Source organism: Pleurodeles waltl, chromosome 4_2 (assembly GCF_031143425.1).
Source record: "Pleurodeles waltl isolate 20211129_DDA chromosome 4_2, aPleWal1.hap1.20221129, whole genome shotgun sequence".
In the NCBI taxonomy this organism is placed as follows: Eukaryota; Metazoa; Chordata; class Amphibia; order Caudata; family Salamandridae; genus Pleurodeles; species Pleurodeles waltl.
Window position 1 is genome coordinate 572,907,502 of NC_090443.1, and position 15,605 is coordinate 572,923,106.

General features: G+C 40.9%; 1 protein-coding gene across 1 annotated transcript in view; it reads right to left on the reverse strand.

Moving 5' to 3' along the window:
• LOC138293112 (regulator of G-protein signaling 5-like) overlaps positions 1 to 15,605 on the reverse strand; it is a 254,152-nt gene that overhangs the window by 98,055 nt on the left and 140,492 nt on the right. The gene's annotated exons all lie outside the window — the stretch shown is intronic.

A 15,605-nucleotide genomic window follows, 5' to 3' on the forward strand; every position in this document is an offset into this window, starting at 1 on the left:
CCATTTTTATAACTATGCAACTCCCGAAGGAGATGTGACTTAGAGTGTCCGCCACTGTGGAAAAACCAAACATTTAACCTGCCTCTTATCCATCCAAACAGTTATTAAAAGCTTTCTCAAGCATTGATGACATTATCTCTTTTCTTCCTGGACCTAGATTTATTTTGCCTTGAAAAAATAATATTTTACATGGAAATCAGTGTCTAGGCAGTCTAATCCTTCTAGTGTAACAGATTTAAATACCAGACATCTGTATTCACAAATAAAACCCTCTCCATTACGGAGATTCTCACTGCAACAGGGAATATCACAATTCTCCTAAATTCTCGTAATACTCTTCCTTGCCTTATCTCTCCTCTTCCTTTTCTATGTGTTTACTTCTTAAGCTACATCGTTACGTACTAAGGAAGAGAACTAATAGACAAAGTGAGGTTGAGGTAGAAATAAAGATGAGGTAGAAAGATAGGTGATACAGAGAGCGATGTGAGGTAAAGAATGAGAGGAGGCATTACCAGAAAGAAAGATAAAGGTAGGAAGGCAAAGATAGACAGAAAGTCAGGTAAGATTATAGATTGAGTTACTGACAGCTGGAGAAACAGGGAAGGAAACGAAGTGCAAGGTAGACGCATAAAATAGTAGACACAGGCAAGTGAGGTAGTGAATGAAGAAGAGAGGTGCAAGGTAAAGAGAGGCAGTCTTTAGGTAAAGAAGCAGAAAAAATAGAAGAGAGGTATGGAAATGCAGGTCATGTAAAGGCAGTAGTTAGGCACAAGAAAGGTAGGAATAGAGTGGTAAAAAATAGAAGGAGATATGCAATTTAAAGAGAAAAGAAGTGGGGTACAGCTTTAGAGGTGAGGTAGAGGAAAAAGGCCAGAATGGTACAGTGGTAGAGAGAGAGAATGAGGCAGAAAAGGAGTGGTGGTACAGAGAGAGACAGATGCAGAGATGGATGTAGAGAGAAGTAGAGGGAGTGATGTGGAATTGAGAAGAAGGTTTAGAGAAATCAAAGGGAGAGCCAGAGAAAATACTGATAGAGATAAAGAGGTAGAAAAAAGAAAGAAGTAAGATAGTGAGAAAGGTAAGGCATAGTGAACAGTGGTAAACCTAGATGGGAGCTGCAGAGGTTAGATATTGAATGAATGGCTGGGTAAATTGAGAGATTAGATAGCAACTGAGATGCGGTAGGAGTACGAGGTAGTGAGAAAGATGAAAGCTAGGCAGAGAAATTAAGGAGCATATTTAAGAGCCCATAGCGCCTCCTTACGCCACATAAGCATAATTTTTTCTGATACTAATGTGGCCCAACGAGGCCAAAATCCCAGCTCCATATTTACAAAGTGGCACAATGCTTGCATTGTACCACTTTGTAACCCTTTGTGCTACATTATGCCTCTGCCATGCATAATGTATGCAAAGAGGGCATTCCCCTGTTAGGGTGGGCTGAAAAAATGTCGCAAGGAATTCTAAGAGATTTCCTTGCATCATTTTTTTCAGCACTTTTAACGCCTGCTCAGAGCAGGCGTGAAAAGGGGTCATGCCATTGTTTACAATGGGCCCCCATGTACTCTGCAGGAGTAGCACCAAAATATTGGCACTACTCCTGCAGAGCACATCAATAGCGTCCTAAAAAATGACGCTATTGCCCCCTATCTAGCGCTATGGTGTGCGCGCATACATGGTGGCAGTAGGGAGCGGTAAAGGGCGTAAGAAAAAAGCCACTTTTCCTAAATATGCCCCTAATTATATAGAGAGATAAAGTGGACTGTGTTGAGAGAGCTAAGGAGAGGTGCGGTATAGAGACATTGAGAAAGAAAGTGTGATAAGATAAAGAGGGATGAGTGTGAGGAAGAGGTTAGGTATATGGAAGACCGATACAGGATGGTGAGATGGAAAGAGAGCAAGGAGTTGCAGAAAGTGTGGCGATGTAGAGAAAGGTGAGAAAGAGAGAAGTAAGTGAGATAAAGACGTAGATACAAACACAGAGGGTGGTGGCATCATGAAAGGCAGGTAGAGAGAAATGTGGCTTAGAGGGGTGTATTGAAAGAAAGGAGAGGTAGACCAACATGAGATAGAGAAAGTAGAGAAGGGGGTAGGGAAATAGAGATGTAGCGATAGAAAGAGAGGTAAAGAGATAGAATGAACTACAGTAGGTGATGTGAAGCATGAGGAGAGGCATGAGACAGTCAGATAGATGAGGCAGAGAAGCAAAGGGTGGTAGAGGGAGGGGAGTTAGAGGTGGTCAGGGCTAAATAGGAGAGGAAGACTGAAGGGTAAAAATGTAGTGACTGGAGAGGTAGACAGAGATAAGAAGCTGGTGTGTGGTAGGGAACGTGCTTTCAAGTTGTGCCATCCTGCTATGTTGTAATATGGAATGTTGTCTAGACTCTAGACATAACGGAGCTATCCTGAAGCGGGAGGCTGCGCTGTATCGCTCTTCACCAGTGGCCTTGTATGACACTTGGAATGAATATCAACTAATTCTGCTTCATTTTCTTGCCATTTACCTACACCACAATTAGCAACGATCGATTAAACGTGTCTTCCCACAGAGGAGAGGTAAGCAAATCATCAACAGATACAAGGATTTTACACCAACACTTCATGATGACAGCTTTAATCTACTGAACTTGAAATGACAGAGAACACGTGGTGTGCCAGATTTAGTGAGTCACTGAAATCGAGTAACTCTAAATTAGTGGTTTTTTAACACTCAAGTCTGATGTGATGGTTATCCCGCTTGCTCAATTTCAGGGGTTGCTAGAAGGGGTGTCGTGTGAAGAAGCAGTAGGGTGGTAGTGGATTGTGATGTACAGCACTCAGTGAGGGGAAACATCCTTTTTTACGACTTTTTTATTACGAAAGTCGTGGTTAACGAAAGCGTAACAATGCTTTTTTTAACCACGACTTCGTATTTTTGTGCCTTAACTATGTATGTTCTGAACAACAAACATGCGTGGTTAAGGTACAAAGAAGGGAGTTGGCGAAGGTAAGTGGTGGGTTTAGGTTTTGGGGTGGTGTTGGGGGGGTGGGGCGTTTTTGGTTTTTGGGAGGGGGTGGGGGATCAGGGGGTTTTAGGTTTTGGGGTGGGGTTGGGGGGGTGGGGCGTTTTTGGTTTTGGGGAGGGGGTGGGGGGGTAGGGGGTTTTAGGTTTTGGGGTGGGTTTGGGGGGTGGGGCGTTTTTGGTTTTGGGGAGGGGGTGGGGGGTTAGGGGGTTTTAGGTTTTGGGGTGGGGTTGGGGGGTGGGGCGTTTTTGGTTTTGGGGAGGGGGTGGGGGGTTCGGGGTTTCTAGGTTTTGGGGTGGGGTTGGGGGGTGGGGCGTTTTTGGTTTTGGGGAGTGGGTGGGGGTTCAGGGGGTTTTAGGTTTTGGGGTGGGGTTGTGGGGGGTGGGGCGTTTTTGGTTTTGGGGAGTGGGTGGGGGGTCAGGGGGTTTTAGGTTTTAGGGTGGGGTTGGGGGGTGGGGCGTTTTTGGTTTTGGGGAGTGGGTGGGTGGTCAGGGGGTTTTAGGTTTTAGGGTGGGGTTGGGGGGTGGGGCGTTTTTGATTTTGGGGAGTGGGTGGGGGGTCAGCGGGTTTTAGGTTTTGGGGTGGGGTTGGGGTGGGTGGGGTGAGGGATGTAGGGTGAATGGTGCCTATTGCTAATGATTTTATCAGGAATGCCTTTACAACGAAATATTGTTGTTAAGGCATTCGTGGTAAAATCATTAGTAGTAAGGACGGGGTCGGTGTTCCGACCTCGTTGTTAAGGTTAGTAGTTGTTTTTAATTCGGTGTTACGTCATATAATCCTCAGTGAGTTGCATGCTAGAGAGATGGATGGTATCATCAGCTTGCACGGCACGTGTGACATCAGCACACACTGCTTGTGTGTGGCTGCCAACTTGGATGTCAAATACACATGTATTGTTCTGCAGTGGATTGGATCAGTGATGTGTCAAATCCCTGTAGTCTATCCGCCCTTCGGCATCGCTGCATGTTATTCAGGTAGTGATATGCACACTTATGGCACCACATTCTCTTCTCAACATTTGACTGTTTTATTTCCTTAGAGGTATGCTGAATTTTAACCAAGCTACACATCGTTTCAACAGTGATACACACCCAATATCCTTTTTCTAATTAGCAATACCTGATGCACTCCTTCATGTTATTCTTTACCACTAACTAGCTAAGCACTCCGATCATTGTTGACCCCTTTTATTACTTCACCAAACTCATCACTCTTAGTGAGAGAGTTGGAGAAGACTGTGTCATGAAGGTATGACTTTCCCTCCTTTTCATTAAGTAATACACGGAAACACCAATGTGGAGAAGTATGATAATTCAAAAGCTTTTCTTTGAGAAATACAATAATATTCTGGTTATCTTTCAAAACAGCCTGGACACTATCTTTGAAAATTCTATTAGCCCTCTCAATGTGCCCATTGGCCCTGGGACAATAAAAATTGAGAGATTTCCAAAAATATTGATGTTTGACAAAGAAGTGCAATTTGTCTCATCAAAAATGCTGCACTTCCTAGAAAAGTGTGGTGACAAAGCTGAAAGGGGGCCGTTGTATTGTCCTAGGCCCACTTTCAAGTTGAGAAGCCACAAAAATAATCTCAGAGGCATTTTCTTCTTTCTGCATGTGCTGGAGAATGCAACACATGTAGAAAGAGGAGAAAACGAGGAGAAATAGACATTCCTCCTTGTTATGTCTCACCTGGGAAGGCGTAACATTTAGCCCCATTCCTGGGTCTACCATAAACGGTAAATCTGGGAATGCGTGAAAATCCATGGGTGGATGTGTGGGAACACGCACGCTCCACCCATGGAATGTCTCCGAGCCTCAGAGTAGCGCAATGTAGGGATTTGTGCTTCCTTGCATTGCTGTAGATTTATCAAGCCATACAGTGCCACACAAGGTGGACTAGCATGCCACAATAAATCTTGCATACGTTTTGTATCTCCCTTGCGCCCCCTTGCATGGTACAAAGGAGATGCAAAATCTTAATACATTTTGCCCTCAATCTCCCCGTGCTTACAAAAATATGCAAGTGTCCTTGTGTGATGTAACAGGTTCTCATGTAAAGGGTTCAAATACCTTTGGGTCGAGTTGACGAGTTCGCACTGAATAAAACTACAAAAACAAATATTGTTTACTTGGCACATCTAAGTTTTTGTCGATTATTTTAAAGAGCTGAATTTGACATATGTTTATTATGGTCAAGAAACCTGACCTCGATACAATTGATTCAGAATAAAACGTTACATAATGCGTCCCATTGTAACATAATTTATAAGCAAAATGTGAACAATGGCTGTAGGAACTGCCAACTCCTCTAGAATACCTAGAAGTTACATAATCAATGTTTTCAATTCTGAAAGGATGAACACACAAAAGATACTACTGCTTATACTCTTCTTTCGCTCTCACTCTCCTCTTTCTCCTTTTGTGCATGCTGTTTAAAGGTTATTTTTAAAAATGTAAAAATGTAATTTACACAACTTAGAACGCATCAATTAGGATTCGTTAGATCAGTTAACAATAACGTCTTAAATACAAGTTGGATTCTTTGCTATTGTTCAGAAATGTACTTTGACTGTTATAATGTGGCTTGATATATTATTATTTAAAATACGATAAACCCTGCTGTTGATATATAGGGCCTGATTTTTAGCGCCGCTTTGCGTCATTTTTTGATGCAAAAGCGGCGCAAGCACAAAAATATAATTGAATTTTGTAAGTTTGCGCCACGTTTGCGTAAAAAAATGACACAAATGCGGTGCTAAAAAAGTTTAAATCAGGCCCATAGTGTGTTAAGCATAATGAGAAGGGGGAGCAGGTTAACTCAATAAAAAGACCTATGTGCATGTGAAACATCAACTTTCAAAACTTATCATAACTAAAATTTGTATATACCGCTCATGCACTCTGACGTATGAGGGTGCTTTTTAATATAACAACTAAGAGTCTTGCACTGGATAAAGAATACATAGAAAAGAGAGGAGTCCCAGTAACAAATATCGAATCGGATTGAAAAAATAGTTCAACGAATGAAACATGAGTGAAGGACAGAAAGTAGAAATGTAAGCGGAAGACTAGGGGAGAGATAGAAGCGCTATATGTGTATATGATAGATATATGAGCTATATGAAACATGATAATTCCAGGCAAGAGATAAGTATCTATGAAGGTTGAGAGAATAACATGTGGGCAGCAAGGGAGTGGGAGAAGGATCAAGTAGGTCCTGGAGGAGTAAAAGTAGGGAGAGGAGACTAAGGACAGGAGGAGAGAAATGAGGGCGAATGGGATGTTGTGCCAACAGAAGGCTCAAGAAACACATCATGTAGACAAGATCAAGCCAAAGAATGGTACAGTGGGCACAGAAGAGAAGCTTAATCCGGAGGCAGACTGGAAATCGAAAGCAGTCCTGGCAAACATGTTCAAACCAGACCCACTCCCTTCCTGCCTTTGCAGTAGCTGTCTCTTGTGAACCATCTACACTCTCTCTCTCTCTCTCTTTCTCTCTCTCTCTCTCCTTTCTTTCTCTTTATGATGCCACTCCTTATCTCTGGCCAAGGGCAACATGCTCTTCCAACCATTGACTGTTCCCACCCAGCAAAGGTTTTTATGCTGGCACACTTTTCTCTCTTTCCAGGGGATGAGTGGGAACGCCAGCTTTCGATGTATACAAAATCTTCCCTTACTTGATACTTGAAGAAAGGCGAAACATGTAACTGGCATCTGTGCTAGGCCACTAATAATAAAGAGAGGAGCTTAAAAATATAATCGCAAGATAAAGATAATATTTTCGGGAAACTGTGAAGGTATAAATACTGAGAAGTGTCCACACATTTTCTTACCACAAACTTGAAAAAACATTTGATGTTCCTCTTTTCCTGCCCTGGCAGGGGTTATTGTCATAGTAGTGTAGAACTAAGACTTCTTAGGATTCACGTATCTGTATCTGCTCGAGTTATGCTCGATTCCACAGTTAAAAAATATTCAGCTATAGAATCAAACGAAATATTCATCATCAGAATCGAACAAGTATTACATTTTAAGAATACAATATAGAAAAGCAACACGTGTAGCCATAAAAGCACAGAGAAACAATTCCTTTTATTGAGTAACTGCAGCATAATACTTCACAGAAGGGCGGCCACAAACATGAATAACGTCCTGATGACACAGTGAAGCGAGTGCCAGTGAAATAAAGTGACCTAGAAGCATTTATTAAGTGAGCGCATTGCAGTAGTTCGTCAGGTGGGCTCAACAATAATGGTTTATAGGATGGGCCATGCTGTTCACTTCAAAAAATGAGGGAAACGAACAAACAAAAATCAGCTAATATTAGCTGCCTACATTCTGAAATAGAAGTTAAACGTCCAGCAGATATTGCTGGCTGAAGTCATTTTTTTGGCAAATGTAGTCTCCTGTTGGAGGGAAGACAAAGGAACCTAGCTTCTTCAGAGAGATGGGGACTTGGAAAAGGTACTGGAGGAGACCGTGTCTAAGAGGACGCCAGAGTAAGCAAACATTTGTGTCAGAGGACAATGACTACCTGACATAATGCAATACCAGTCCATATAGTTCATCAGCGCCCCTGTGTCATTCACCCTCTGCATTTATGTGTCAGGAAATAAAAAGCTATACAAATTGAGGCTATTACTGAGGTTTGAAGAGGCCGTGGTTTTTCATTGCACCTTAGAGTTTATCTTTATGCCATGGAGCTACGTGGTGTCTTTGGCTGTGAAATGTGGCCATCCAAGATTTAACACAGACGTCTTTGCTAAAAGATCCTTTGCTCTAAATTCTTTGTTTATTCTAAATGCCTCTAATGACCTCCCTAAAGACCATGGGCTGCACGTAGATGCATTGAGCACGAATCTCACAGCTGTGATACATATAGGCTTATATAAGTGTAGAAAATCTGTTTCACTGCTGGGATTAATTACTAGTGCTGATTCTGACCTCTATCTTCTTCTTGATTTGGCCAACCAAGAGTTAACAACATTGTAAGCAAACAATATATTTTGAAAAAACAGATGTTTTTTTAGTTTAGTTGGAGGAGATCCAAAAGGGACTATGAACATGTGTTTGTTAATAAACTTTTACGCATATATAATGTGCCTGTGTATAACCAAGGCAGAGTACCTATTATTACCTCTGTGGGTTTTAATGGATGCCTGTGGGGTGAGAATGAAATGTATCTACTATTCCTTCTCCATAGTATACATTGGTTGATAGTAGTAATTAATATTTTTTTTGTTTTTCAATTTATGTAGTTGTCTCACGAATCAAGGCTTTTATTGTTCTTAGTTACAAAACAAATACACCTTCTTCATATTCATGATAGATGTGACAGTAATCAAAGTTTATTATCTTCTTTATTAATTTACATATATGTTGATAATCCAGTTTAGCGATTATATTTTAATTTCACATTGTATTCTTTTTAATGCAATCTTTAATAATCATATAAGCATAGAAAAAAACATCTCACATGAGATTGCTCCCTGGAAGATCTTCTATATTCTGACAGGGACCCTCTGGTTTTCAGAATGGATGCCTATGGTACCTGTGCTTTATATGTTAATGGCAATCCAGGTCGTGGACTGTGATTTTGGAAGACATTTGTGACTACATCTCACTAGTAGATGACATACAGAAATTTCTGGTTGTGTAAGGGACACCTGCAGTCCTCTGTAAGAGGCACGTGAGACTAGATGGGTGCCAGTAGGAGAGTGCACTGGTATTTAAAATTAACTTCTCCCCTCGGATTGTCAGAGTCTGCTATGTGAATAATACCGGAACAATCTGAGTGCATAGAGCCGAAGAGGTTAAAGCCCGTCCAAAGGCTTGGTCGTGTCACAGAAGGATAGGAGAAATACGGTCAGCCAATCGCAGCAGCAAGAGTATTGATGCTAAAAGGGTTAGAAAAGTAGATAACAGCAGTGACGTTGGTAAGAAATATGGATGTGTCTCAGATGAGAGTATTGTGGTCCATTTCTTATGACAGAGATCGAAAAAGCATAACCTCTTTAGAAGGGTTCATTATGCTCTAGCCCAGTGAGGGGGATTATTTTACATGGGCTAGTCCTGGGTCACGGAGAGTATAGGTAGCCATCTCCATTAAGGAGATCGCTCATTTTAACCTAAAATTTGATTAAATTAATAATTTGACTTTTACCTATAGTTTGTCCCTCGTTACGAGTTAAGGGCTAAATTCCGATCCCTGTGCAAATACTTGCTCACACAGGGATCAGAATTACCAGTTGTATGATAATTATAACGTCCTTGTAAACCTGCCTTCTCAGGGAAAACGACCTGTAAAAAAGGCAAACACGCAGAATTGTAAGTGTTAAAAATGATTCCACGTGTTTACCCCAGTGCTAAATACCTATTATTCTAAGTCTTTAAAAGGAAAATGGGGCATATGGTATTTAACACATGCGGTAAATAGTCCACCAACAAACTCTTGATAAGGGCCTTTGTGCATGTTTAGCCTTCCATGAAAACAACACGTATCTAATAAATGTGTGATGTGATATCTTCATATGTGCAGGGGACTGTTGTGTTTACGAGCACCGAAAGAAACAACTAGTGAACAGGAAGCTTGTCATTTTCATGTGAGAAATCTATCACAGATGGGATGTTTCTAAGATGTGTCCCAGAAGGGCTTTTCTGTTGACCCATGTTTAACAGGGTGGAGGAAGGCAAGAGGAACATTACAAATGAGTGCTGTAACCATCGGAAAGTGGCGAGGGCATTGAAGAGGTGGATTAAGATAAAGCCTCAAGAACACCTTAAGACAGCCGATCCTTATTCACATGAGACAAGCTGCATTAGCCAGACATTTGTTAGCAAAGCATCGTATACTCTGCAGGGGAAAGAGATTATTTATTTTAAGTAGTTAATTCTTCATCCCCATTGTGAGGGCTGCCTAGGAGAAACATGTATGTTAAACTACTGTGTCATTAGGTTGCCCTAGAACATGTGACCAGTGGGTGTATCAGTGGCATAACAAAAGCCCCTGCAGCCCTCGCGGTGTGGGGGCCCTGAGCTCTAGGGGACCCCCATCACCACAGTAACCGGGCCTGAGAGCTCCTGCATAAGTCCAAAGGGGGCACCTCATTGTACTTTGCAGGGGGGCCCACTCAAGTTTTGTTGCACCACTGGGGCATATTATTAAACCATAGTGCACATGGCGTCCAGCACAGAAGGAAGAGATGAACCAGTTTCTCATGAATTTGTGCACCCAACAGTGCATGCACTGACTGGCTAACTATGAGAGTTTGAATGGGCCAGATGTATCAAGGCTTTTTGCATTCGCAAGCGGTGCGAATGCCCGTTTGCGAATGCAAAAATGCCTTTCAGTATTTATGAAAAGCATTTGCAACGCAAATTTAAGGAATCGCTAAAATAGCGATTCCTTAAATTTGTGAGCCTGTTTAGAGAATCGCAAATTGTGATTCTCTAAATAAGAAATCCAAATAAGGAATCCTTATTTAAGGAATCCTTATTTGCAATTTCTAAACCACATGTAACAAGCAATTCCTTAATGCGAATTGGGCATTAAGGAATCGCTATTACCACCAAGTTGAACTTGGTGGTAACCATGTGCAAATTAAAAAAATGCATTAAAAATGCATTTTTAAAATTGACATGTAACGCACACATGCCCCTTTGGCATGTGTGCACCTTACACGTCCTGAAATATTTTTTGGGGTGCAGCAGAGGGGGCCTTAGGCCCCCAGCACCCTGGGGTGCAACAGGCCTACAGGCCCATAGGTGCGAATGGGGTCTGTATCGCAATTTGCGATTCAGTAATAGCATTTGTGATTTTTAAGAAATCGCTATTAACGAATCGCAATTATGATACATTGCATTTTGCGAATCAGAAATAGCGATTTCAAAATGCCTTTTTTGTTACATCTGGCCCCATATCCGCATTGACACATGTAGACTCATGGAGCACAACCAATGGAGTATGGAGCACACCCAGTGGGGCATGGAGCACAACCAATGTTCTGCGGTCTCTGAACTGTGCTGCAGTGTACGCACTAAGTTCAATATTTCTAGAGTTAATTGCAAGAAAACTGATTTTTTTTAAAAATGGGCCCATGTCTCCATTTTGTACACATGCCCAGGTGTAAAATAAGTGCCTGAACTGCTCCTAATATATTTTGATGCATTTTAAAGGCATAACTGCCTTTGAAGAGCCTGATTAAAAGTGGACTTAACTGGGTGTGAGATCAATCTCACCAGATAAAGATGGGACACCGAAGTTGTGATCTAAATAGTGCCTATTCTGTCCTTTTTCAGGAACAACATTCAGATTGTGGCGCTTATTGTACCAAAATCTGCTTATCCTTGTAAATACATGGGGCCTCATTTACAAAGGTTTGGTGTAGAGCAGTGACACAAGTATTTTTGCTGGGCTGCCCTAAGCCAAATCGAAATGGAAGGAATGCACTCTATTTATGAAATACTGTCCATTCCTGTCCTTTCAGCTAGCGCCGGAGCAAAATTTGGTGCCTAGCGCCAACATAGGTACCCTTACACCCCGGTGCAAGGGTGTCTGTGTTTTTGGCAGGATGGAGGCATTTTACTCGTTCTATGTGTGCCTTCTTGATGCAGAGTAAGGCAGCTCAGCGCTGTGCGATGCCTTGCCTTACTCCATTTCTTTGAGGCCATGCAAATCCATGCCTGGTGGTTTGCATCGCTTCCTGGATATGATTGAGAGGCCTGCCCCATCAGTGTCTGAAAAAGTGATGCTCCGGCAGCACAGGACTCTTGAAAATAACCCCCAGGGTCTTTGCTTCTTACTCAATTCCAGCAGGTGTGGCCAGCAAAATTAAGTGAAGGCTGCAAAATTTGTCTCACCCAATAATTATCAGCTACAGTAAACCTCTCAACATCTATAACTGCAATCTTTGCACAAACAAGTGTGTGCAATCAGCATGGTGATTTATTTTTTTAAATAAATGATTTCAAATGCTCTAGCCTTCAGATTTTAAAAGAGTGTGATATAAATCTCTTTGTGGTAAGAGTAGTTTGAAATGAAAGAGGCCATATTTACTATGACATTTTAAATAATGTCTTGTACATACGTATTTGTCAAGAATTATGTGGACCAAGCTCATATAAAACAAAAAATATGCATAGGATACATATTAGTGGTGAATATGTGGATAAAATCTAACGAGGAATTATCAAACATGAAAGAAATAAAAACACACCTGGTGGTAGCTTTATTAGGAAGGTGCATACCTAAAGTTGATGTGTTGCATCGCATAGTGGGGAAAACAAAGCACAGAGCCCTCTTTACAAAGATATGGCAGTGGTTCGATCACCCCTGGAGCTGGCACTCAAACAGGCTTCCTAGCGTCAAAACACACCTCTGTGCCATAGTATGAGGTGAGTTGATGTGTACCACAGGTTTTATACTGCAAGGATAATCTTCAATTTTAAAATACTGTCCTCAGACTAACTTTAAAACTTTTCCCTCATCCCATGTGTACTGTAAACTCCTGGATAAGGTTTCCTCCATTGACTACTTGGGCGTAAGGATTGCTGATAATTTAAACTGGGGAGAACAGATTAACAAAAGTGTGGGCCGCTTGCAGCATGGTGCGGCATCAATCCTGCGCTTCTCCAGGGGTACGACAGTAAAAACTGTCTCCCCGGCAATTAAGATCTATATCGCCAGAGCACAGAGTGCCGCCGCATATGGAGCAGAGGTCTGGGGTTTTGCGGACTGCAACAGGCTCACCATTAGTGAGAACAGTTTCGCGAGGTCATTGTGTGCTTGTCCTCCTAGTACTCCACTGATACCACTGTTCTTAGATTTGGGCCTGAGACGCATAGCCAATCTAATTATCTTAAGACCATTATTATATTGGATACGACTATGGACCAACCCTGAATTAGACGTCTATAAGACCTCACTCCACGACCTGCTAAGATGTCCCAATTCAACCTCCATTCCTTGGGTCAAACATGTATCCAGTTGGTTTAACAAACTCGGCCTTAGTCACTTCTGGGAGGAACCCTATAAACTAGAAAAGGCTCACTCCATTGTGCTGAAACGCATATATTGGTCCTATGTATGTAATGACCATATTACCCACAGAACTTATGGCACCTTAACAAATCGCTTCACAGATTTTAAGTGGTATCCACAATTTGAACCCTACTTAGACAATATTCCTGACATCCTTGGTAAAAGCTTATATGCCAGATTCCGTTTCGGGTCACTGCCATTGATGACGCTGATGTGTAGATGGGGTACAAAAACAGAAACAAGTACATGCCCAGCCTGTGGTGTAAAAGCAGAAACGGTTGAACATTTTATGTTTTTTTGCCCCGTATACTCCCTTCCCAGGTCTAAGTGGATCCGTCATATTTGCCGCGATATGGGGATAAGAGATTGTGCCTCTGCTTTGAGGATTTTAAAAAGTCACCATTCCACGGTTTTAATACTTGCTGTCAGTAAATATTTATTAGCAGCATGGCGAATACGCAATTCCATTGTAAAGACTGTGTCTTAATCTAGAGCCTTATTTTCATTCTTTTACTCTTACAAGAACTGTAGGAAGGGGGGTGGAACCGTATTATATGTATTATGTGTATTATGTGTATTGAGAATTTTAATTAGACTATGCTTTTAGGAATCCATGTTTTAAAATAACCTTCATTTATGTTCTATAATATTATTACTATTGGTTTTAGTTCTATTTTATTCTTTATTATTGTACATTCGCTTTGATGATTGATTGATCGAATAAAGCATGTGTTAAACACTGTAAACTGCAGCACACATGCATTCTTTGAAAGCTAAAACCAATTCAAATAATTCTCATTGTAACCCTCTGTTTTGAGGAGTCAGTATTTTTTGGCCCAAACGTCTGTCTATCATAGTTAGTGCATAGAGATTTGGGTAAAAAAATATAGGTGGTAGCACGAGAGTGCCTATATACCATCCATGGGATGCAAAGTAGCACAAAGAACTGTTAGTGTTACTTTTCAGGCTACTTCTCAGCATAACAGTTTGGAGTTATAACGTAAGTAAGTTATCACACTTTTCACTGGTTTGCATCACTTTCTGCGACTCTGTATAGATGCAAGATGTTGATAAATCTGACACTGAAGTTGTTTTTTCGTTTTCTCAGGAAGTTGCACAAAATAAAAACGTTTGTCCAGAAACAAGAGAAACAAGATAGGCTGATTGAAAGTAAAACGTTTAACATCTGCCAACACAGATTACTTGCGAGTCGCAAAATTGAAAAGGTATTAGATCTACCCACGTGAGGGAGAGCTACACAAGCAAAGCAAGCATACATTATGTACAAAAATATTTTGATGAGGCCAAAAAATGCGGTGATGTCCAGTGGAAAATGAGATGAGTGACCTGGAAAACGAGATGCAAACTTACTACCTTTAAAGCTGTCACAGTGTTAGTTATAACAAAGTTGCTTAATAGCACAGCATTGCCATTTCGATGTATTTCATATTTTTAATTGACTTGAAATCAGAACAACAAAAAGATGAATCTACCACACTAGACTTTCAATTCAAGACCTAAGGGGTTAAAATGTAATTTCTAAAGATTGACTGTGATGGGATGATCTACCTTATGAAACTATCATACTACCCGAACGATGTAAAAAAAGAGAGAAAAGCAAAACACTATGCTCATTCCCTGCTCCATCCCAAAAAAAACAAAATACATCACAATCAAATCTTGGAAGATACTGAGAATTTCACAAAGCTACTACTTGGAAATAATTACTTCAAAACGCAGGAACACCGCACGCAGGATTCTGTAGTGTATCATATTCTGCATTTTTTCAATCATTTCCTAGATTGGGTGTAATTTAAAAGCTTGTGGGACCATATGCTTTCCAACAGATCATTAGCTTGAGTACGTGGCATTTCCAAAGGAACCCCTTTTCCCTATTACTTGTTGAACACATCGGATGTTTGGCACAAACACGAGTAGTTGTCCAGAGCAGGCAACAACGATTTATTGTGTAGGTCATCATGCGTAGTGCCAAGTGTTCATGTTAAGCATACACTGCATCAGGTCTCAGCTTGAAGGAAATAGGGCACACTAAGCCTACATTTGACAACATCTGCAAACAAGTATTGGCAAAGTGGATACGGCTGTTTTTTAGGGGATTTGTTTCGCAATAGTTGATCAACTTTGCAAGTGTTGCCATCAGCTGTCTTAGGAGGGAAATCCTACCATCTTTCTGAGGGCAGTACATAGAGCACCATTAAAGTAGGAAAATGTAACACCTGTTATTTATACTTCTCAGAAGTGATAGAAGGGAAACCGAGCTTGTATTATTATTATTATTATTATTATTATTATTATTATTATTATTATTACTGTTGTTATTGGTTGTTGTTGCTGCGTTTGCTATGAAATACTGTCTCCAAATCCCACATTGCTTGAGAGGAAAGCTGACAATCCTCTGCTTCTTTGATCTGTCCAATTTTGTTTACGAAATTCACATCACATAAACATATTTTTTTCTGAAAATACAACTGCTATTTGTGAGGTTTTAATCATGTAAACAGGTATTTATAGCACTGGGTGACATTTAGATCCTAAAG